General features: G+C 38.6%; 1 protein-coding gene and 1 pseudogene across 1 annotated transcript in view; one reads left to right on the top strand and one right to left on the bottom strand.

The window, feature by feature from the left end:
* Positions 1 to 22,714, top strand: part of EXOC4 (exocyst complex component 4) — a 716,010-nt gene that overhangs the window by 371,283 nt on the left and 322,013 nt on the right. The gene's annotated exons all lie outside the window — the stretch shown is intronic.
* On the bottom strand, positions 17,900 to 20,880 carry LOC121105803 (annotated as a pseudogene).

Genomic DNA, 22,714 nt, shown 5'->3' with positions numbered 1-22,714 from the left:
CATGGCACTTTTGGGGTCTCTTCTCTGGCAGGTGATCATTTCTGCCTTATGTATTATCTGTACTTGTATCATGACTAAAGAGTGGCTCATCTCAGGGTACCTGGGTGCTGCAGTTGGTTAAGCGTCTGACTCTTGGTTTTGGCTCAGGTCTTGATCCCAGGGTAGTGAGATCGAGCCCCTCATCAGGTTCCCTGCTCAGTGTGGAGTCTGCTTGAGATTCCCTCTCCCTTGCCCTGCCCCTCCCGTTTGTGTGCTCTTTCTCTCTCTCATAAATAAATAAATTTAAAAAAAAAATAAGAAGAAAAAGAATGGCTCATCTCTCTTTGGGAAGGTTGCCTATGAGCCTGCAGCTTTGGTGAAGAACATGAGGCAGCCACATCAGCTGATACAGCTCAGTCAGGCAGGGAGTTGCAGGATCAGCGGGGTGAGAGTTGCATCATTCACTCATTCGAGACAAGAATTTACGGAGTGCCCATTCTATACCATGCACTGTTACAGATGCTAGATGGCAAGCATACTCTAACGCGATGCCTTAATTTCCTTTCTAGACTGTATACTCTATGAGAACAGGATTTTTGTCTGATTGCCTTTGTATATTCCGGCTCATCTAGCACAGCATGTTACATGGAGAATGTGTTCAAGTTTTATTTTTTAAATGAGTAAAACACTATTTTGGAAAGCACCATAGAGTAGAACTAATCCCTTTATGACAGCCATTAAATAAATTAGTCACATTTGCCTTATGTGCAGACTAAGTGACCTTAGTTCTTCAACAGTTGTTTTTTTCCTGGTGGTTTGATTGCCTGCCTTTGGTTCTTTTCTAGTAGAGTATTGCGCCTTTCGTGTGTCGGGACCAGGAGTGAGTACATTATTCCAGATGGGTTCTGAGTAGATAAAGTGGGGAGGAGAGTGCTGTACTTTCTGAGATTCATGAATTCCCCGTAAGGCATTTTATTAACCACCACCCTCTCCTTTTTTCTTCCAAGGCAGTCTTTTCTCTCTTTCACCAAGTCAATGTACTAATTAATAGGATGCTGTATGTCTGTGTAAGAGCCAAGTATGTATACTCTGGAGCTATTTTCCTGATAATTTTCATTCATGAAAAGACCTTTTATTTCCAGTAGGAGGTACTTATTGTATATATTACAGAGTGCTTTTCAAAAAGTCATATACAACTATCATTTTGGGGATACACAAATACAGTAAGTGTGTGTGTGTGTGTGTGTGTGTGTGTGTGTGTGTAATCGAGAGAGAGGGAGAAAGGGGGGGGGGAGAAAAAATGAGAACAAAGTGATGAATCTCCAGGGCTCCACGTTCTCGCCTCCTTTATTCTGACATACTTGTTTATACTGATAATATCTATGTGATCTCTGTAGAATATTATTCTGTTTTGTTTGACCTCCCTATTTCCTGTGCATGAAATAAAACTAACTGGTTTGGTAACTCTTAGTGTTTTTCTTGTCTCACATTTTTAAGTTCTAGAAAAAAGAATTAAAATATTCTTGTTGACATCTTTGTTATGGTTAAGACATGTTGCTGTTTCTAGGAGCTAATGACAAATCCCCTCGATTTTACGATTGCACAAACCTTCTACCAAATCCATGGGTCAAACGGCCCTATCCAGGTGACTTACTGTGCTTGATTTGATCCATGATTTCATCTTTAGACACTTCCATCTTTGTCACGGCCATACTGATCTCCCCACAAGGGATGTGTGGCAGAATTTCTCATGTGTCAAATGTACTACGTGCATTAAAAAAAGAAAAAAAGAACATCATTTGAGTGAACCATAATAAAATTCCAAAGCTTCAATTTGGAATTGTAAGTTTGTATTTTAGAGTTTGCTTTTCTGAGTTTTTTTGTTTGTTTGTTGTTGTTGTTATTGTTTTACTTTGGCGTTTGCTTTCCTTCTACATTCCAGTCTCCTTCATTCTTTAATTTAGCAAATATTTTTAAAATGCTCACTATGTGCAAAGAACTGTATTCAACACCTTGACAATTAAAAAGGTAAATGAAAACTCCGTTCCTTGGGTTTTGAGCAACCCAAAAAAGCAGTCCCTCTTAAACCCTTCATCGGAATAGAATGCTCTGGTTTGTTGTTGTTGTTAGTGTTCACAAAAGATTTTATACAGTTTAAGTTTCCTTCATTGGTCCATAGGTGTGTTTTACAAAGCCTGTATCCCTTAGTTGATCAGAATGTTTATTTCAGGTCCAGTAATGTGTTTAACAGTATACTGGATTAAAATGCGTTTCTGTAATTGTACTCTTAAACTTTCATTGACCGTTTTTAATAAGGCTCTATTTTCTCCAGATTCAGAATAACATTTTAAAAAGGGTGAACTTTATGATATGGAAATATATTTTAGTAAAATTTTTATATGTGTGTGTATGTAAATGTATATATATGTATGTATATATGTGTGCGTGGGCGCATATATACATATATTTTTTTTCTTATCTAAATAATGTTGCCGTGTGTTACAAATACAAAATTTTCTTCGGTTAGATTTAATCTCATGTATAACAAATTTGCAGCGCCTTTTTGCAGCACCATAGATGGAGTGCTTTATTCCATAAACTAATTCCAGTTCTAAAACAGGGAAATCTTAGTTAACTAATTGAAACATTCATTTGGATAAGAACTTCAGCAGGTTCAGTAATTCTCAATTTCCCACTTTGCTTGCAAAACACAATGTAAGTACAGAATTACGCTCTTCACAGCTTATTACACTGTGTGTTCACTCAAAGGGAAATAATTTAAATCAATTTACTCCCAACTGTTTCCCTCATGCTGACCCCTTTATTAAAGTAACTGATTTCTCAAGGTTATGTTTATTTTGAAACTATTTAATTTTTTTTGGAGGTCATAAATTTAATCACACACCTGGTGTCCTTCTCCTTTTGTTTTTTTTCCCCTTTTAAATTTCCACTTTGTGTCACCACACCAGCTCTTGATGGCTCCTGTCCTCTTTCTTCCTGCCTGGTTGATCTCCGTTACTTCTTTCAGGTGTTTTATTTTTGTATTTCTCTTGTTATTCTTTCTTTGTTCAACTGATCTCAGCACTTCTCTTTAGTTCAGGCTCATCACAAACTAATCAGTTAGGCCCTTGCCTTGGAGTGTTTTTTGTCAACATTCCCAAAGTTGGAAAAGCAGGACATATTTTCAACCTCTTATTCCATAAGTCTGATGCTTCTCTTCCATAAATTGTTCATTTCGAGAGAAATCAACACAAATGCACCATTTCAAAAATCTGAGGAAATTTTATTTTCAGAATTTTACAAAGACTTATTTTTTTTTTACCTTTTGCCACCTTTGTTCCCAATTCATTCCTTTTCTTACCTTCTCTCAAAACATTTTTTATTAATAATGTTGTCTTTAATTACACCTTCTCATAAGGGATGGTGATCAGTTATCCCTGTGTCCACGCTCTGAGGGCTCTGAGATGTGTTCTCACTGGGGATCTCCACCCCAGAGCCACTCAGAGCAGAACCTTGCACCTGATGTGTTAGGAGCCCCTGTTGAAGCCGCTGTCGCGTATCCAAGGGCTGGCCCTGGGGAGTCTCGTTTTGTTTTAGCTTTGCTTGAATCCCATCTTCTCCCCATGGAATGGTAGAGACATTATAGGAACTGTTGTGCTTTATAATTGGTTGACATTGCCAGTCATTATTTGGGGGTAGGTCTTTTTTTTTCTCCTAGATTTTATATTTTCTCAGTGCGCAACATTCGGTAGAATGTTGGAGCTAAAAGATGACTCAGAAATGGCCAGAGATGATAATATATGCAGGACAGCATTAGTTTGCTCATTTGCATGTGATCTAAGTATGGAAGAAAATAGAAATGAAAGTTTAGAATAGTTAACAGATCACAGTATCTCATTGTTAAGTAGTGGGTGTTTTGTTTTTTTAAAAAAAAAGTGGTGAAAGTCCTTCGTGGTTTTTATTGATTTTATTTAATGAATTTATCTCTTCCTCCTAAGAAACCACCTTTACTCCTCAACAATCCCTGTGAATTAGAGGCTAAAAATCTTTGTTTTACGTCTGGGGAACGAGTGGATGCTCCTGCTTCCTTCTCAGACAAGAGGGTGATTGATAGCTTTGATATCAGAGTCTTAACTGAAGTAAATTTTGTCTCAATGTGAGAAAAAACAGTGATAACACGGGTCGTCCTGCCAGGCGACTCAGGCTTATGGGACTTTTTTCTTTTTTCTTTCTTTTTGGTCTTCCTCCATTTACTTGTACTCTAGACTGAAAATCTCACATTTTCTCCAGAAGTTGATTTAACAACATGGCAAACGTTTAAAAATATCTGAAATAAACACTATGGCACATTCTACTGAACTAGGAGTCTAGTAGTTTATGTATGCTGGGTCTAATGCATTCCTCACCTTACATAAATCTCCAGAAAAGCCATAGGAAGGAAACACATTCCCCTGACACGACAGGATGTAAAATGGATATAAACCAATTACTTTTTGCAGTTCTTAGAGCAGTCTCAGGAATACTGACCCCTCTGACTTCATTTTCAGGCAAGAACCCTCCACCCCCACCTTGCAAGGAAAAATAATTGAGCAGAATTCCGAGCAAGAAGCAGATCAAGGTTTTCAAAGAATAATTTTGCTGGGACCTATGAAGCAAATCACCTTTCAAACATGCCAAAAGTAGTTGTTTAAATACATTTAAGACTCTAATCACAGAGGTCTTTGATGAACTTTTCCCACTTTAAATACATCAAAGTAAGTAAAGGGAGTAGAGAAGGCCATTAGAAAATCATTATAATAAACACCAACATTGATCTACTTCTCTCTCCTTTGGAACCCGCCCCCCTCTTGTTTTAAGCTATTCAGGTGGGCTTTATATAGCGAAGTAATCAAATTCTCCAGGCCATCAAAAAAGAAATTTAAGTGATTGGGGGGAAAGAAACTTCCTTAAGATTTCAAGGGAACTGATGTGTGCTGTGAGCACCCAGTTTTTGGCTGTGACTTTCAAGTTGAACCTTTTCAATGGTAAATAGCCTCCTGCTTATGCCTGTGTGTTTTGGCTTAAAAAAAAAATCAATCTCTGAGAAAATGGGCTTCCATCTTCCTTTCAGCCCCGTCTCCTTTGATGATTGATGTTAATTCAGTAAGCTGCTGACCCAAGAAAAAAGAATTGTTTGTGCTGTTGTTTTGAATAAATAAACTTACAAAGAATCAATGGCCATAGCTTAGAGAAATTAGATGGTAGAGAGCATAAAGGCTCTTTCTGTCGTGTTTCTCATGTAAATAAAGCAGGTAAAGGGCATTCTGGCGCCTGATATCGTTTTGAATGATGGAGGCTTGCTTCAAAGGGGAATTGTTTTTTAAGTTAAAAAAGAAGTGTTCTCTCTGTATCTGTAGTGAGAAAAGTCCCTATTTATAACAAAACGGGACACCTACTTATTCCTACAAACAATTCCAAACTGTCAGTAGGGAAGCCAGTTTCCCCAGTCCCTGGGCCTCAGCTCCCTTTCAGTTTTGTTCGTTTTTTGGACCTCAGTCTTCCCACTGCAGCATAGAGAAACATTTCAGAAGGACTTCTGGAGTGTTCTTATTTGGTTTTAAAACTGAAAGGCAGGGGCACCTGGGTGGCTCAGTCATTAAGCCTCTGCCTTTGGCCCAGCGCGTGATCCCAGAGTCCTGGGATCAAGCCCCACATCGGGCTTCTCTGCTGGGAGCCTGCTTCTTCCTCTCCCACTGCCCTTGCTTGTGTTCCCTCTCTTGCTGGCTGTCTCTCTCTCTGTCAAATAAATAAATAAAATCTTTTTTAAAAAAAATAAGTGAATAAATAAATAAATAAAACTGAAAGGCAATGTGGTCTGCCAGACCAAAATGGTTAACCCAGGCGATTTTTCTGATCCAGCTGACTGTGTATTGACTGACCTTACTGAGTGCTTTTGCTTTGCCTGCCCCGTCACCATTTCCTTGACCTAAGCCATACCACCAAGTGTAATGGTCATGGAGGGAAGGTGACATCACCTATAATGACTATTCTTCAGGCAGAAATGTGATTCACTGGGTTCCTGGCCGTGAGACTTAACAGTCCTTGTTATAGGCCATTCAAGACATTTGAAAATAGCCTTGCTTTCTATTACCCTTTGGTACCATTTCACTCCAGCAATGGCTAATAAAGATGGTGGTGGTTTACTTCTTACATTACGTAATTCACAGTTTCAGCCAAATGAGCACACATTTATGTTAAAAACACATGCAGAGTTAGAACTGAACATTACCTATGCCAGTTACAGCTTTATACATTGTAAACAACCTCAAAAATCAAGATATAGTGGGAAGGCTAAGTAAGTTATGGTATTTTCAGATGGTGTACCATAATATGGCCATGAAGTCAGTTTCTTACTCTGTAAATGGAGATAATAATACCCACCCCATAGGCCTGAGATGAAGACTAAATGAAATCATATGTGTGAAATACTTAGAACAGTGACTGGCATTAAACATCCTAGAGCTGTTTGCTATTTTTATTAGCGGTATGTTAAAATTTTGTGCATGGAAAGCTTTTGCTAGTAAAGAGAAGTATGTATGTTTCAAGTGGATATGAAATTATAGACACACCGTGATCTTAACTATGTCAAATACTACTAGGAGGTAATATAACAAATAATAAACAGAGTTATCCCTGGGTATTTTTTCCTCTCCAGTTTTTAATTTTCTCTGTATTTCTAATGTTTTCATCAGATAAGCATATGTTCTATGCTGTGAAAAAAAATGTGATTTGAAAAAGTGTCAATAGTTCCAGTGTAGTATCCAAGAATGCATTTTGTTGAAAAGGAATGACCTGATACATCCGAGTATGCTCAGGCAAATTCAGATACAAATAAAAAGAGTAAATATCCACCAGCTTAGTCCAAATGTAGGTATATAGTATAATGTATTTCTATCTAGTTCTAAGTCCTGACCCTAACAGTTATTAGATAGTTGGTCATAGTGATGAGGTTGCGGGCTATAGGTGAGGTTCAGTGCGGTGGAGTCCAGAGCTGATGACCAAGAAAGAATTCTTGAGATGCCTTTGGTGCAAAAGTGGTGGTTTATTAAAGCACAGGGACAGGACCCATGGGGAGAAGGAGCTGCTGCCCCGGGTTGTGAGGGGTGCCTGATTATATGCTATGGGGTTCCGGGAGGTAAGGAAAAAGGGAGGTTGAGAAAATACTTTCATATGTTAAAGACGACTCACAGGATACCAGAGGCCTTGCCATTGTCAAGTGAAGGTTGTTTTTCCCTCTAGGAAGGCATTAACATTAAGATAGTTGGGAACTTCCTGGAGGCTGCAGATTATAAGGACATTTAATTGTATCTACATTTCCTACTAGAAGCTAGGTTATTGATAACCTGTTCTTGTAGACTGCTAAGACATTTGTAAACTGAGGGAGACTCAAGTCTTGCAGGATTGTGGTCTCTATAGGTTAACTATTTCTTTTTCTTTCCTTAGCTTTAGGGCAGCCAGCAGTGCCTGAGGATTGTCACCTACATCCCATGGGGTGGGGGTGGGGGGTGTCTGCTTTGTTTCTGCTTTGTCCTCAGCTTGCCTTCTGTACCCTCATCAATAGGTAAACTACTTAAAACCCTAGAAGTCTCATCTGTAAAAGAGAAACAGCTCATTTTTTCCTGCTTATCTGATAATGTGCTTGAAAGGATTGCAGGAAGAAATATATATGGAAATGCTTTATAAGCATTTTCTGAAAGTGTACAAAATATTCCATTTAGGCTTTCTTTTTTAGAATTTAAATGTTACGGAGTTTCAGGTATAAATGGTATTAACTAAAGATAACTACTGAAATTTTTAACAAAGAATGAAGTATGATTCAACAGTTAGAAAATAGATTTATCTCAAACTGTATTTTAGACTTGAACCTAAACTGTAGTCCCCATTGGGATTCAGACATCAGTGAAGAACTGATTAGGTAGTCCAGAGTCGGTTTATTTTATGGGAAAAGAGCCAAATAGACATTCTGAGGTCATTAAACTATACTCTAGATTTAGAAGGGGTTGGCAATGATGTGCATACACAGCTCAAGCATCAAACACTTGATTGTCTCCTCGCCCACCCCCCTTCCTTATTTTCTATTATTCAGATTTTGTCTTCAGTAGGGTGAGTTGATCCCAATGAGTGTGCATGCCTATTTATGCCCCCGTTGCTGTTTGGACACTGCAGTCTTCCAGTAGCTGGTGTTGAGCAACAAAATTAGCAATGCCACGTGGGTTTACGATTATAGCATGAACTTGGGAATCTGCTTTAGGCTTTAATGATAGTGAGCCGTGTCCATCATTTTCAGTTTATTCATTAAGTAAAGGATTCTTAGGATGGTCAAAGGAAATGGTATATGTAAAAATGGCTTTGGAAAACATCCAAATTACAGAACCGGGATGTTTGTATAGCCTCAAAATATCTCTCCCAAAATATTTATTAATTACTATGGAGGTTTTAGCATCAGTCCACAGATGCGTGGTGCTCCTCCTCCCAGGAGGCAGAACGTAATTCCCTGGCCTTAGAGTGTGGGCTGGACATTGTGACAAAAGCTCTGGAAAGGGAAAAAGGATAACTTTACAGTGGAGAAACCTGATAGACACCACCTTGCCTGTGATCAAAGTTTACATCACCAGTAATAAGACCTCTTGATATCATGTATCCCCTGATGTGATAAGATGAGAAAGGCACGTCACCTCTGTGGTATTCTTCACAAAAATCCATAACCACAGTCTAAATCCTGAGAAAACATCAAAGGAACAAAATAACTGGTGAGTCCTCTTCAGAAGTTTTGAAATGATGAAAGACAAAGACTGAGGAATTGTCATAGACTGGAGGAGACGAAGACATGACATCTAAATTCAAGGTGGCATCAAGGATTAGACCCTGAAACAGAAAAACGACATTAGTGGGAAAGCTGGGGAAATCAGAATAGAGTGTGTAGTAGAGTTAACAGTATTGTACCAGTGGTAACTTAGTTTTATTAATGACACCATGTAAGTAAGGGGAAGTGGGTGAAGGGTATACAGAACTCCATACAGTCCTTGCAACTCTGGTTTAAGTGTACAATTTTTTCAAGATAAAACATTAAAAAAAAAAAAAGGAATTTAGTACTTGGGAAGAATCATACAGGTGTATAACTTTATTCAAAAGCAGTGGTATGCTGTGTACGATATTCAATTATGTTTAATGGAGAGAATCTATATAATCTGTGTAAATAAAAATTTGATTAATATCTAATGAAATTTTGCTACCATGTGAAATTTTGACTTAATACCTCTTGTTACCATTTTAGAGGTATTCTATTAGACATTTTCATTGGGCTGGGTTTTTTTCTGTCAGATCAGCTCTTAACACTTGCCCTTTCTTTGGTGTTCATTTGAAAATATGCTCATGTAGGGGCGCCTGGGTGGTGTAGTGAGTTCAGCATCCAACTCTTGGTTTTGGCCCAGGTCTTGATCTCAGGGTCCTGAGATCGAGCGCCATGTCAGGCTCCACGCTCAGCACAGAGTCTGCTTATGATTTTCTCTCTCTTCCTCTCCTCCCCGTTCTCTCTCTCTCTCTCTCTCAAACAAGTAAATAAATAAATCTTAAGAAAATAAAAATTAAAGAAATATATGCACATGTAACAAATACCTTTTCACTTACTGTAGAGGAAGAATGTTATATCAAAATGGCTGAAATGGAAGGTCAGAAGAAATTTAAAAATTTACAAGTTGGATAAATGATACAGAAGTCAGGAAAACAAGTAGGTCTGTTAAGCATGATAACAGCCATGCTATTAGAATAGTTAAATATGGAACGTTACAAATCTAGCACAGTTTTCAACACTTGACATATATTAATTGATTTAATCCTTATAATTAAAACTTATAACCTATGAGATAGTTGTGGTTATTATTCTTGTTTTAAGATGAGGAACTTGAGACATAAAGAGGTAGAGCCCACATTTTAACAAACCACAAACCAACCATTTTGCCCCATTTCTGAGAATTCGCATACCAGGTTCATATTGTAACATTTACTAAAGAAACACACAGGTAGCCACACGTGGCTTTATGGAAGAGGAGCAGAGCCTGGGCAATTTCAAAGGCCACCTTTCTCATGCACACATTATAATTTCATTACCTGCTAGTTCCGTACCAGATGTTAAGTAGTGTTTACCATCAGACCCTTTTACCACCTCATAGGGGCTGAGGCTGTTGGTCAGATGGACTCAAAAGCTATGCCTGCTGGGTCCCAGAGCACATTATATTCTCAAGCACCAATGCGTGCTTTTGAAGGAAAGGAGCTGGTCCACACATGGCAAAGAGATGTATGGGTTTCCCTTCTGTGCCAAACACCATGCAGTGCTTTTCTTTAAACAAGTTGGTGTCCTGATCTTTCAAAGACTTTGCCATTCTGTGAAAGGGGGGACTAGGGTGAGGACCTGATTGAAAGACTGCCCTTCCCACCTTGATTTTGTGAGCACCGTGACTCTCGAATGTCATCTCTCCTCTCCTTTTACTCCTGTCTTTCTTTGTGGGGCCTCACTTCTCCTTCCCTGTTTGTTGATATTACATGGCTCATTCCAGCTGACACATTTTGTTAGTGTTATCAGACACATTAGAAGGAGTAAAATCACTGTGAGTGTTGTTTCTCATTCTTTCCGGTCAACAGGCATACTTTCAAAGATAGGGCTCCTTGATTGCTCTGCTTGGGGCATAATTGATCAGTATCCAGTTTGCAGTTTATTCTACTTCTGACTTGTTAATTTAACTCACAGTGTGCCGATTTCATATGCAGTATTGGCTCATCTCTTAGGGCTCAGGCTCTAACATATATATTAAACTGTCAAAAGGCCGGCAATACAAGAATGAGCGGTTTATAATTTGCTCATCTGAGCCATTATATCTAATATCTTTAGCTTTTGAATCAAGCAGAAACACATGGTGATAATTATTCTTTCACTGATGATTAAATATTGTTTAAGGTTAGAATAATTTTCAGTAGAATCCTCATTTGTAAGCCCTGCCTCTAATACAGCTTTATTGTCTCTGCACAGCACACTGTCTCTCTTACCAAGTTTTGGGGGCACTCATGAAAGGTTAGGCATTCTTGAATCAAGAAAAGCAATTTTGCCAATTTTGTTAAAAGAGCTGTCACTCTTATGATACATCAGTCATATGGGGAAAAAATCAGGTAGTATATATTAACACCAAAGTATGAAAAGCTGGTGAATATTTACCTATACATCTACACATCCAGAATATAAGGATATAAAATAAAATATCTAGAAAATAGAAATTGGCCCACCTTTTTAAATAATTATTATTAAAACAGCATATTAAGCAAATGGTCACAATGTGCTCCCAGGTTTCTTTATATGTGTTTAGCAAGCTGTCCTGGATCATTTTAGAAAGTCACGAAATCAGATTTGCTATTTTAAAGACGTATTATTCTGCCAATATAACACGTGCGGTTTATCTAATTAGCCGAGACACCTCCGTTCTAACAAACTTGAACTAACAGATGCTACTTAGCACACAGAGGACGACCCTGGATGAGACTGCTCCTAGCTCAGAAAAGATGCATCTAGATGTCATATCATTCTTCTGCCTTTGGCAGGACTGCATGTAAACTCTGATACAGTGTTTTACAAATGAAAGATAAAGCATTAATCTGTCATAATTTACTGAATTAAAATTAATTCATTTAAAATATACTTAAAATGCCAGAAAACTTTATTCTTTGGGCTTTAATGCACTCTCATAACTTTGCAAAAGATGAAAAAGTAATGGTTTACCTATACTATTACGAACTTGATATACTTAAAAAAACAAAGAATGTTAGTACAAAATTACCAAAATTACCATATTAATATTTGATTTTCAACTTTAAGAATTGGTAATTTGAAAAATACCAAATTGCCTCAACTTCTTAATGATTGGCTATGATGAAGTAGAGTGATTGTGCATGATATGAGACATGTGTGGGTCCTAGGTTAAAGGAAATGGGGAAGAAAAAATATTAGAAATGACCACATAAAAATAAAAGGAAGGGATGTTGATTTCTGGCAAAGTTGAGAGCTAAAAAGTCTGGAAAATTTCCCAGTACAAAGCGGTTAGAAATACTGGATGTAATGTAATAAACTTCTTTTAAATGTATTGCTGACCTTGTTAGTAAGAGGTCTCCTGGGGATGAAAATAAAGAAAAAACTAAAAACCAGAGCAGTAAGCTGATACTGATACCACAGCTGCTTGGGGGCATTTGTCAGTCTCAGTAACTCAGAGGTTTGAGTTTTAACAGCTGCATCACTACTGGAGGCAGGACCTTGGGCCTGTACAAGAGGGGATTTTAGAATTAAAACCACCTTATGAAGCATAGACTTTTTGAAGGGTTGTAACTTCAGTAAAAAAGTAGAATAGAAAAAAAATCCACTTATCAGCAAAGAGAGATGACAAGGAAATTTGTCCTGGCAAAGCCAACAATTCTTTTCCAGAAGAATATGCCATAAATTTAGGCCTTGATTCTTCCCATGGATAAGATTGCCTAAAACATGAGTTCACAACCTGAAATTATAGAAATACAGAGGGGATATGTAACCATGGGCTGGAGCCAAGCAGAAACAAAACACAGTTGAATTAGTTCCCAGTAATTTTAGAAATGGTATTACTAGTTACAGAATATAAAAATGGGTATGTTTGAAACATTTAAAAAATAAAATTTGCATCAAAAACATCAAAGAATAAGATGCTGTCAAAAATAAAAAGTCTAGGTGGTCTTGACAGAGAATCAAGATTTCTACTAGTGAAAATTTTAAGAATTTAGTTCATGGCTTAGATGTCAGATTAGACACACAAGAGAATTAACAAGCTACTAAACAAATCTGAAGAAATAATTAAAAGACAATGCATAAAGGCAAAATATTTAAGAAGTGTGGAAGAGGAGTTAAAATATGTAGGCTATAGTGACACTTGTACAGAGGACCGCCAGTCCTTTGATGCTCCTCCTGTCTTGAGATAGAGTCCATGCCCTTGAAACTGGGTGGATTTGTGACTGAACCAAGAGTATGGTGTAGATAATATTATGTAATTTTTGACGCTAAGTCATACAAGGCTATACAGTTTCTGTCTTTTTTGCTGGAATGATTTTCTTGAAACGCTGTGCTGACATTAAGGGAATCCAGTTACCTGAGGCTACAGTGTTTTGAGGAATACCGAACAAGACAGAGAGTCCAGTCCCAGCTCTTCAGATCACTCCTAGTCACTTTGATTGTTCCCTTTTGAGGTCTCAGACATCATGGAACAAACAGTCCATCCGTGCTCTGCCCTATTAGAATTGTTGACCCACAGGGACGCCTGGGTGGCACAGTTGGTTAAGTGTCCAACTCTTGATTTTGGCTCAGCTCATGATCCTCAGGGTCATGAGATTAAGACCCATGGCTGGCTCCATGCTTACCATGGAGTCTGCTTAAGATTCTCTCTCCCTCTCCCTCTTCCCCTGCTGCTTATTCTCTCTTTCTCTCTCTCCCTCCCTCTCTGAAATAAATAAATGAACCTTAAAAAAAAAAAAAAAGAATTCTTTACCCACAGAATGGCAGTTGTTACTAAGTTTTGGAATGATTTTTTTTTTTTTTTAATGCAGCAGTAGCTAAATGGAACAGGTAAGACATGAAGTTCCAGCACACATATAAACGAAGTTTCAAAAGAAGATAATAGAATGTGAAAGAGGCAATATCTGAGGATGTAGAAATTGAGAAGTTTCCAGAATTGATAAATATGACATGAACCCTTGCATCTCAGAAGCATAACGAATTCCAAGCAGGAGAGATAAAAGAGACCCATACCTTAATGCAGCAAAATACAGCTATAGAACACCGGAGTCAAAGCTGATACATTAAGAGCAAACAGAGAGAAAAAAAGATAGATGACTTAGCAATGCAGTACAACCTGCATTGCTAAGTATAGTTAAAAGCTGGAAATGTTCTGTTAATCGAGAGAAGGATTGAAAAATACATTGTGATATGTTACAACAATGAAAAGCTACCCAGACTATCCAGCAGTAAAAAATAATTGAACAGGAACTGTGGACCTCAACATGAATCAATTTCATGTTTGAAGAACAATATAGTATGATGGCATTTATGTAAAGTTTAAAAATATGAGAAACTGTAATGTATCTCTGTGTATTCTTTAGTAGTCCATACATGTATAAAAGATAAAGACCCCTAGTTCAAAATGATAAACATTGAAGTCAGTATAGGGAAAAAGAATCTGACTGGAGAGGACTACACTCCAGACTTTAACTCCAATGTTTTTGTTTTCGTTTTTGTTTTTCTTAACCGGGTAGTAGCTGCATGAGTACTCATTATTCTTTGTGCTTACGTGTGTGTCTGAGTATTTTATAATCCAATTTTGAACAGAAATAGGAAGATTCAGTTAATAGGGTGAATAGGAAGCTGTATGGCTTCTCCTTGAAGGAAAGATATACGTAGTCTGAAAAGATTTGGAGGATAGAGATTAAGTGAATCCTATTTACCTCTTAGGTTGAGTGAATAGTTATACATATAGGAGAAAGATAAAAGCAGATCTGGCATGAAATCACTTCTACCTGACTGGGAGATTATTTTGAACCTTGGCAAGGGAAGGGTTGATGAAGTGGGTGGAGAGGAGGAAGTAAAATAGGAGATATAGAACCTTATAGCTGAAGTCTAGGAATTGTTTATGAATGGAATATGTTGTTTGATAATGAACAAGGTAGAATTTGAACTTTTATATCATTAATGATACCAGTGAAAAATCTTTATATTCTTAAAATTTTTCTGCTCTTCTGACTATCTGTAATTACAAATACCGTGCCCCATTTTGATGAAGATGACTTTTTCATTTCTCAAACACCTGGCAATCACTGTGATTTGTCAACCATAAATGAAGTCCTTGAAAGGGTGTATGGGGTGGGGAGGAGAGACCAGAGAAAGACAAGTGGGTAATGAAGTAGTTTCGAATTATTAAATTGTTAAGAATGGTGGTTGTGAGGCCATTACAGCCATTTTTATTCTTCTCTCTGATGGAAGTTTGGTCAAATGGAGAAGAATGGGTTATGGAGATGACAGCTTACTTGCAGATTTAACTTGATTTTCAAATCCCTTGGCAAAACTTTTGCTCAGTCTTTTAGTTGGATCTTTTCTTTGCAAATAGAGACTCGTTCAGATTATTGGAAGTGTTATGGCGTGTATGTGATGTACTTGGGAGTTAAGAAAAATGCAAGAGAATCACAGCAATGGTAGCAGACATTACAAAGCCGAGAAGGAGAAAACAATGTGAATGATAACTGGCCCACAAATCCTCATCTTCCAGAAAATGACCCAGCTAACTTTCACGCCTGCTTTGCCCTCCTTACAGTTTTATGCTCTCACAGTTTGGGATCTTTTAAAAATTGGACTTACACACCATGATGCTTCATTTGCTTTTTTCTTTACCCCATTTTAGTTTTTAGCTTTCTAGGAGTAAGAATATGATCTTGGCTTCTAGCCAGCCTTTCACTGGCTGCCATTGGGTAAGACGCCTACCCTTGGTCCCCTCAGCTCCAGCTTGGGAGGATGCAGTCATGCTGTAAAACTAGGTCTCTGGGCTGACCCCATCAATGGAGACCATATGTGGAGTAGGTGTACTCAGTGATAGTGGCAGTTACTTGGTCTCCTCTGTACGCCCAGCTATGTACAGTCAGCAGAGTATGGTTTCCATCTAACCAGCTAGCACAAACTGACACTTGACAGGGCTACCACAGTTTTGATAAATCTGTAGGCAAACAATTGTACTAAGGTTAATATTTGGTACTAAGTTAATGGTACTAAGTTGAATGTTTGGCTTTCTGTAATATCCTTACCTGTTTCATGTATTTTAATTCTAAATTTCTGTGATGACATTTGTCCCTGTCTAGTGCCTCTTAACACCTTTGTTCCCCACACCTCATGACCTGATTGTTAATACAAGTACTAACTTTTCTCCAGGCTAGTTAAATTCTTCAGTCTGGCCTTAAATTAAGTTCAAGCAGTTGTGCGTTATTTTAGCTTGCCTGGTTATTAATCAGTTGCCAGAAAATGTGACTTAAAGAAAAAAAAAACCTATTGGATAAGGGTATTTATTTCACATAAATATTTGTATTAAATCTTATCATACTAGTGTATGAATCTAGGAACTGTGTGTATGTACAGACATATGTAAAACTTATTTTTAAAAGTAAGCTTAGAGGACATATTTGCCTTGAAGCACTCTTAACATAGTTGGTCTAGAGTAGAACTATTTAGCATCACTATACATGCCATTGAACTCAGAGTTAGAATCATGATGGAGACACCCCATAATGCAAATAGAAATGTCCTGAGGTCATCGTGTAATTTTATAGGGATCTTCACCAAAGCCAAGAAGAAGGTAGTAAATTTTATTAGCATGATTAACTCTGAAAGAGCTGGCCTTCTTGGGAAGCCAGCTGAAAATAGAATTCTGTGTGTAGGCACACAATATATAGAATAGGCATTATATGGTGTATATTTCTATATGCATTTTTCCTTTGATCAACATAACCTTTAATTAACTAAAATGAAGTCTTCCACAAGATGAAAATATGTCTTGAAAAGAGTGACAGCAATAAAACAATACCTTGCAGCTTTCTACTTGGAGTCCCAGTGGATTAGTGATTTTACTTTACATTTGAAATGAGAGTATAGTGATGATTACTGCTCCTTTGGGATGGATAAGAAAAGAAATGGTGCCCAATTTTATTAGTCATTAGTGTTCTCTGTTATAAGTGGTATGGGAAGCTCTGAAACTGGAAGAACATGGCCTCAATATATTTTTTTAAACAAGTAAATTATCGTTCAGTATTAGTAAAAATGTCATTTGTCTGCCTTAGAAAAATAAAACCTTCAAATGTAATTTAGCTTGTCTGTCATTTTAAACATTTCAGAAGACATAGCCCCCTGGTTCAGGCCCATTTTTCTTTGTCAGGAGATGGTTCATTGGTTCCTGGGTGAAAGTTTTGACATTTATATTACACTCCGAGTACTTGAGAAACTAAAGGATGCCAGTTCTTTTGGAATTAAACCATGGTATCTCCTCTACCAGGCAGACATTTGCAATATTCTGTGTACAGTCTGAAATTATTGAAATGACCTCTTTCCTTACATATTTTTGTCATAATACTCTTTATTACTGTTCTTATTATATTGCTGTTTATTACTATCCATCTTTATAGTTTCTCCCATATGCAATCTAGTCCTTCTCATCTCCACATTTATTGCTATATAGGTCAAATAGTTAAGAAATCCAGTCATGAAACTTTGTTTTGATCTCCAAGTAAAATAGCCCACACTTCCAGCCATATCTTGGTAAATAATTCTCAGGGTGGAGTGAATGTTTGTGACCATGCTGAAAATCCTTTCCCTGACCATTTGAAGCTTCCTTCTGGAGTGTTCACCCAGCAGCTCTCCCATCTCTTAAATCTAGCCCAATAAAGTCAGGGACACTGAGCAGTCCCGTGGCCCAGTCTTCACACACCAGTCCAGTCCTGAGAGCTGTGAAGTAATAAAGACTTTTACTCCCAATTTTCTTTTTTTCTTTTTTTTAAGATTTTATTTATTTATTTGACAGAAAGAGACAGCCAGTGGGAGAGGGAACACAAGCAGGGGGAGTGGGAGAGGAAGAAGCAGGCTCCCAGTGGAGGAGCCCGATGTGGGGCTCAATGCCAGGACCCCGGGATCACACCCTGAGCCAAAGGCAGACGCTTAACCACTGAGCCACCCAGGCGCCCCACTCCCAATTTTCTTAAGAGGAAAAAAAAAAATCACTTTTTAAAATTCATCTCACAGCAGAACTTTATAAAGATCCTCTTTTTTTCTTCTTCTTACTAACACAGTATTTGTCTTCCTTCTGTCAAACCCTGAGCCAACCACTTTGCCAGGGCTGAGTAGGGAGATACACTAAAAGGAACGTACAGGGCAGATGAGACAAGGGAGGAAGACCTGTGGGAAGTGGACATGGCTCTGTCACATGGCGAAGAGGGTGAGAAAGGCCACTGTCAGGCAAAAGAGCCCCATGGCCCTTGGGAGGGCAAAGCCCAGAATGGTGTAGGAGAAAAACCATTGCTTCAGAGAGGGGTTGCTGGCATCACCAATGATGAGACTCCCAAACTCAGTCCCAATTCCAGCCCCAGAGCCAGTTGCCCCTAACCATGGCAGCCCCAGTCCCGATGAACTTGGCTGCTGTGTTGGTGTCCCTTGAAATGGCTCTGGTTTGATCTGCCAGTGTCTCTGGTGGTTTCAGCACCGCTGCCGACAGCGATGGGCTCAGCTGAGAGGTGCTCCTGACCAACAAGGGGGAGGAGATGAACTTTGCACAAGTGGACATTTTCAGGGGATGAGGGGCTATGGCGGGAGAGCTGCTCCCAGTGCTGAGAAGAGAGAGAGGAGTGTGGGAGGATGAGGGGTTGTGTGGGAAGAGCAAAAGGAAGCTCTAAAGATCCTCTTTTCTTCAAGGGTTTTCCAGCAGCAACTTATCATCCCTCTCTTCTTAGTATCAGTATTTCTTAATAATATCATCAATGAATTAATCACATTTGTTAAGCATTTGTCACGTGTCAGACGACGTGCTAACCACTTCACATGCACTATTTTTACTTTGCACAACCAACCCCGTTGAAGTCTTTGTTGTTTTGGAGGGGGAAATTGAGGTTCAGAGACTTGAAGTAACGTGGCCCTCATCACACAGGAAGTCACGGAGCCGTGATTCAAACCCAGGCAGTGTGATACTGTCTTCACAGTCACGTGCATTGAAATCGGTAAAAAATGTGTGTAATGCTATGTCTGTAAAGAAAGTCACACTGAACTCTGTCTCAGTAACCCCTAAAAGAGAAGGGCTATAAGAAAAGTGGTTTTTTGTTTGTTTTTTGGGTTTTTTTTTTTTTTTTTTTTTTTGTATTAGAAGAAGGAAGAATCAGGATAGGAAAGCACAGATAGGGTTTCAGGGAAGGCTTTAGAGAAGAGATTATTGTTGAGGAAAGTTTCAGTGGGTGTGGCCAGATCATGTTGGGTTGTTCAAGGCTGAAAAGAAAAGGTAAGTGGTTCTCACAGGGTGACCGCTGCCCCAGTACCATCTCATTCCCCGGAAGTTGTTAGAAATGCAAACTCTCAGTCCCACCCAGACCTGTGACATCAGAAACACTGAAGGTCAGGCCCTCCAATTTGCATTTTTGCAAATCCTTACAGGTGATACTGATATGTGTTCAATTTTGAGGACCACTGTAAATGCTCAGAAGGTGAGAACATGGCTTACTTCAAGAATTTGAATATTAGGGGTGCCTGGGTGGCTCAGTTGAGAATCTGCTTCTCCCTCTCCCCACCCCTAGCTCATGTTCTGTCTTGGTCTCTCTCTCTCTCTCTCTCTCTCAAATAAATAAATAAAATCCTAAAAAAAATTTTTTTGAATATTATTTTCACTTCTCTCCTTGCAACCAGAAGGAATAGAGTTGTGTCTTCACCACACCTAGCTTGCTTGTCTCTGCTTCGATAGTATTTGGGAGAGAAGCAGTTGAAGATATATTTTCTTTTTGTTTGTTTTTAGATAAGAAAGTATAGTTTGTGGGTAGTAAGAGTCAACATTTTACTGTCAAGAGTTGAGCTTCTTTCCGATATTATTTAATGGGTGGTTCAAAACCAACCTATTAACAGCTTAAGTCTTTGTTGGTAGTAGTTAAACTGATAATGACAGCAACTTTTCTAGTTATCAGTATCAATGACGTCCATTAAGTGTCTCCACATTTTACAAGTTTGACGGGCAATTCTAGAAGTATCTGAATTATGCTTATCTGAAGAGCTATGTTTGCATGCATCGAATCCTGTTAAAATAAAAGCCAAAGGACTTTTCATTTATTTCATTTATTATACTGAAATGTGGCAGTAGTAAGGATTGCTTGAAATAATATTGTCTTATATGAAGATTAACCTGTAAACCTGGTTGGTGTATTCTCCACATTTCAGAGGTTATTTGAACTATTTCTCGAGACATTAAAAAACAAGATGTGGTACTGATCATGGAGCATTTAAAGCATGACATTGTAAATGTAGAACAAATTGATAGTCCCCCTTAAATTTTGGTCTTTTTTTCTTCATAATCTCTTGGGTTTTTTATTGTTGTTGTAGTTGACACCGAAGTGACATAATGTACTGAGTTCTTGAAATTAACTGCTTTTGAACAGCACATTAATCCCCCCTCTCCTTTTTACTGTGTTTCTATTATATTTGTCACAATTTTATTTGTTTACATGTCAGCCTCCCTTTTTAGACCCTGAAGGCAGGAAGTCTTTTCAGTGTCCCATGCCCACCCAGAGCATTCTTACTGGATTCTTTTTTCCTTTTTAAATGATACCACAAATGGCTGTGTCAATCAGTCGCATGCAATGTATCCATTTAATAGAGATTTATTAAGCACCAACTGTGTGTGTTTACTGCTTTGGGAAATTTGTACTCAGCATTGGTCTGGATTAGTACCTAGGGAACATTAAGAACAGGCCACGTTTCTGGGCCGCATCCCTCCTCATTCTGATGCTACAGGTGAGAGCCTGGGACCTGGGAGGCTAGAATCTGAAAGCTCCCAGTGGCAGTTCTAATGTGCCCTTAGGGCTGAATGATAAAGACTTGGTCTTTACTAGACTTCTTCCTTATCTTTTGTCATTGTCTTTGCTTGTGTTTTTGTTTATCTTTGTTCTCATTCAGAGAAGCAGACTGGAAGGGACACCTGGGTGGCCCCGTCAGTTAAGAGTACCTACTCTTGGGGTGCCTGGGTGGCTTAGTCCTTAAGCATCTGCCTTTGGCTCAGGTCATAATCCCGGGGTCTTGGGATAGACCCCCTCATCAGGCTCCCTACTCAGGGGGCAGCTTGATTCTCCCTCTCCCACTCGTCCTGCTTGTGTTCCCTCTCTCACTGTGTCTATGTCTTAATAAATAAAATCTTAAAAAAAAAAGACTCCAGCTTTTGATTTCAGCCCAGGTCATGATCTCAGGGTCCTGAGATTGGGCCCCATGCCAGGCTCCATGCTCACTGGGGAGTCTCCCTGTCCCTTTCCCTCTGCTCCTCTCCCTGCTTGTGTGCACGCACATGCTCTCTCTCTCGCTCTCTCTCTCAAGTAAATGAATAAATAAATCTTAAAAAAAAAAGTGAACTGGAAGAAAAATGGGGAGATGATGGCTTATTTTAATGCTTAAGGAAGAGGAAGGCACTTTAACACATAATTTTATTTAACTGTTACAGTTCTTCTGTGAAGTAAATACTATTACTCTCATTGTTTTCTATAAGACATTTTAGTTCCATATGACATTTTTTCCCATACGACATTTTTTTCCCATAAAACATAAAAAATCTTACACAAGGTCACACATGTAATCAGTGCTACAGTATGGTTGAAAACTCAGAGCTGTGTAACTCAGGAGCCCACATTCTTTTCCCCTAATATACCCAGCCGTGGTGTAAAATGGAAATCAGCTGTTTTAAAAGCGTCCTGTGCTAACTGGATTTGTGTTCAGTTTTAAGATCTACAACAACAACAAAAAACACAAAAAAACCAAAAACCCACAAATAAGTTGGTGCTTCATTTAAAAAAGCTCAAATGCTCCATGAGGAAAAAAAGATTAAATGGATTTTATATTTGTGGCCTTCGATTTTATTCCCCTATCATCTACCCCCCCCCCCCCCCCCCCGCAATCGATGCCTTTCCATGAAAAAAAAAAAAGCCTTCGGCTATTTTTTTTTATTTGTTGTATATAGTTTTAAGTAGTGATTTCATTTTTGAGTTGAGACTATTAAGCTTAAAGAAGATGCATGAGGATATTGTACCACTTTATTTTTTAGCCCTGTAGATTCTATATCTCTTAAAGTTATAGAAATAGCTACCAACATTTAGCGGGCATGCTAGTCCATACCAGGATCTCATGTCTGGTTTTTTATTTCTGTAAAGTACGTTGCCTATTATTTTTCACTCTCAGTGGTTTTTGAGGCCATTCATTTAGATTTTGCATAGAACTTTAAAGTTTGGAGGCTGATGGTAAATTTATATATTGTTGTCATGTGTCTGTAATATGGAAATTAAAAATAGAGTCCTTATAGGGGCACCTGGGTGACTCAGTCAGTTAAGCATCTGTCTTCGGCTCCAATCATGATCCCAGGGACCTGGGATTGAGCCCCACATTGGGCTCCCTGCTCAGTGGGGAGCCTGCTTCTCCCTCTCCCTCTGCCTGCCCTGCTTCTCCCCCTGCTTGCGTGTGCTCTCTCTCACTCTCTGTCACATAAATAAATAAAATCTTTACCAAAAAATAAATAAGTAGGGTCCTGATAATAAATTAGTCAATAAGAGTAGGCATGTGCTTTACCATTTTGATGGCATGCATATATTATTTCTTATAAAACTATGCACTGGGGCTCCTGGGTGGCTCAGTCATTAAGCGTCTGCCTTCAGCTCAGGGCGTGATCCCGGAGTTCTGGGATCAAGCCCCACATCAGGCTTCTCTGCTGGGAGCCTGCTTCTTCCTCTCCCACTCCCCCTGCTTGTGTTCCCTCTCTCGCTGGCTGTCTCTCTGTGTCAAATGAATAAATAAAATCTTTAAAAAAAAAAACTACGCACTAACCTCGAGGTAGCTTTTGAAAAGTACTGTTACTATTAATTAGTATCAACATTCGCCTTTTTAGAA

The sequence above is a fragment of the Ursus maritimus genome, unplaced genomic scaffold (genome assembly GCF_017311325.1).
Source record: "Ursus maritimus isolate PB19 unplaced genomic scaffold, ASM1731132v1 scaffold_3, whole genome shotgun sequence".
NCBI classification, from domain to species: domain Eukaryota; kingdom Metazoa; phylum Chordata; class Mammalia; order Carnivora; family Ursidae; genus Ursus; species Ursus maritimus.
Note: the sequence above shows the minus strand (reverse complement) of the source record. Positions and strands in the feature narration are given on the sequence as shown.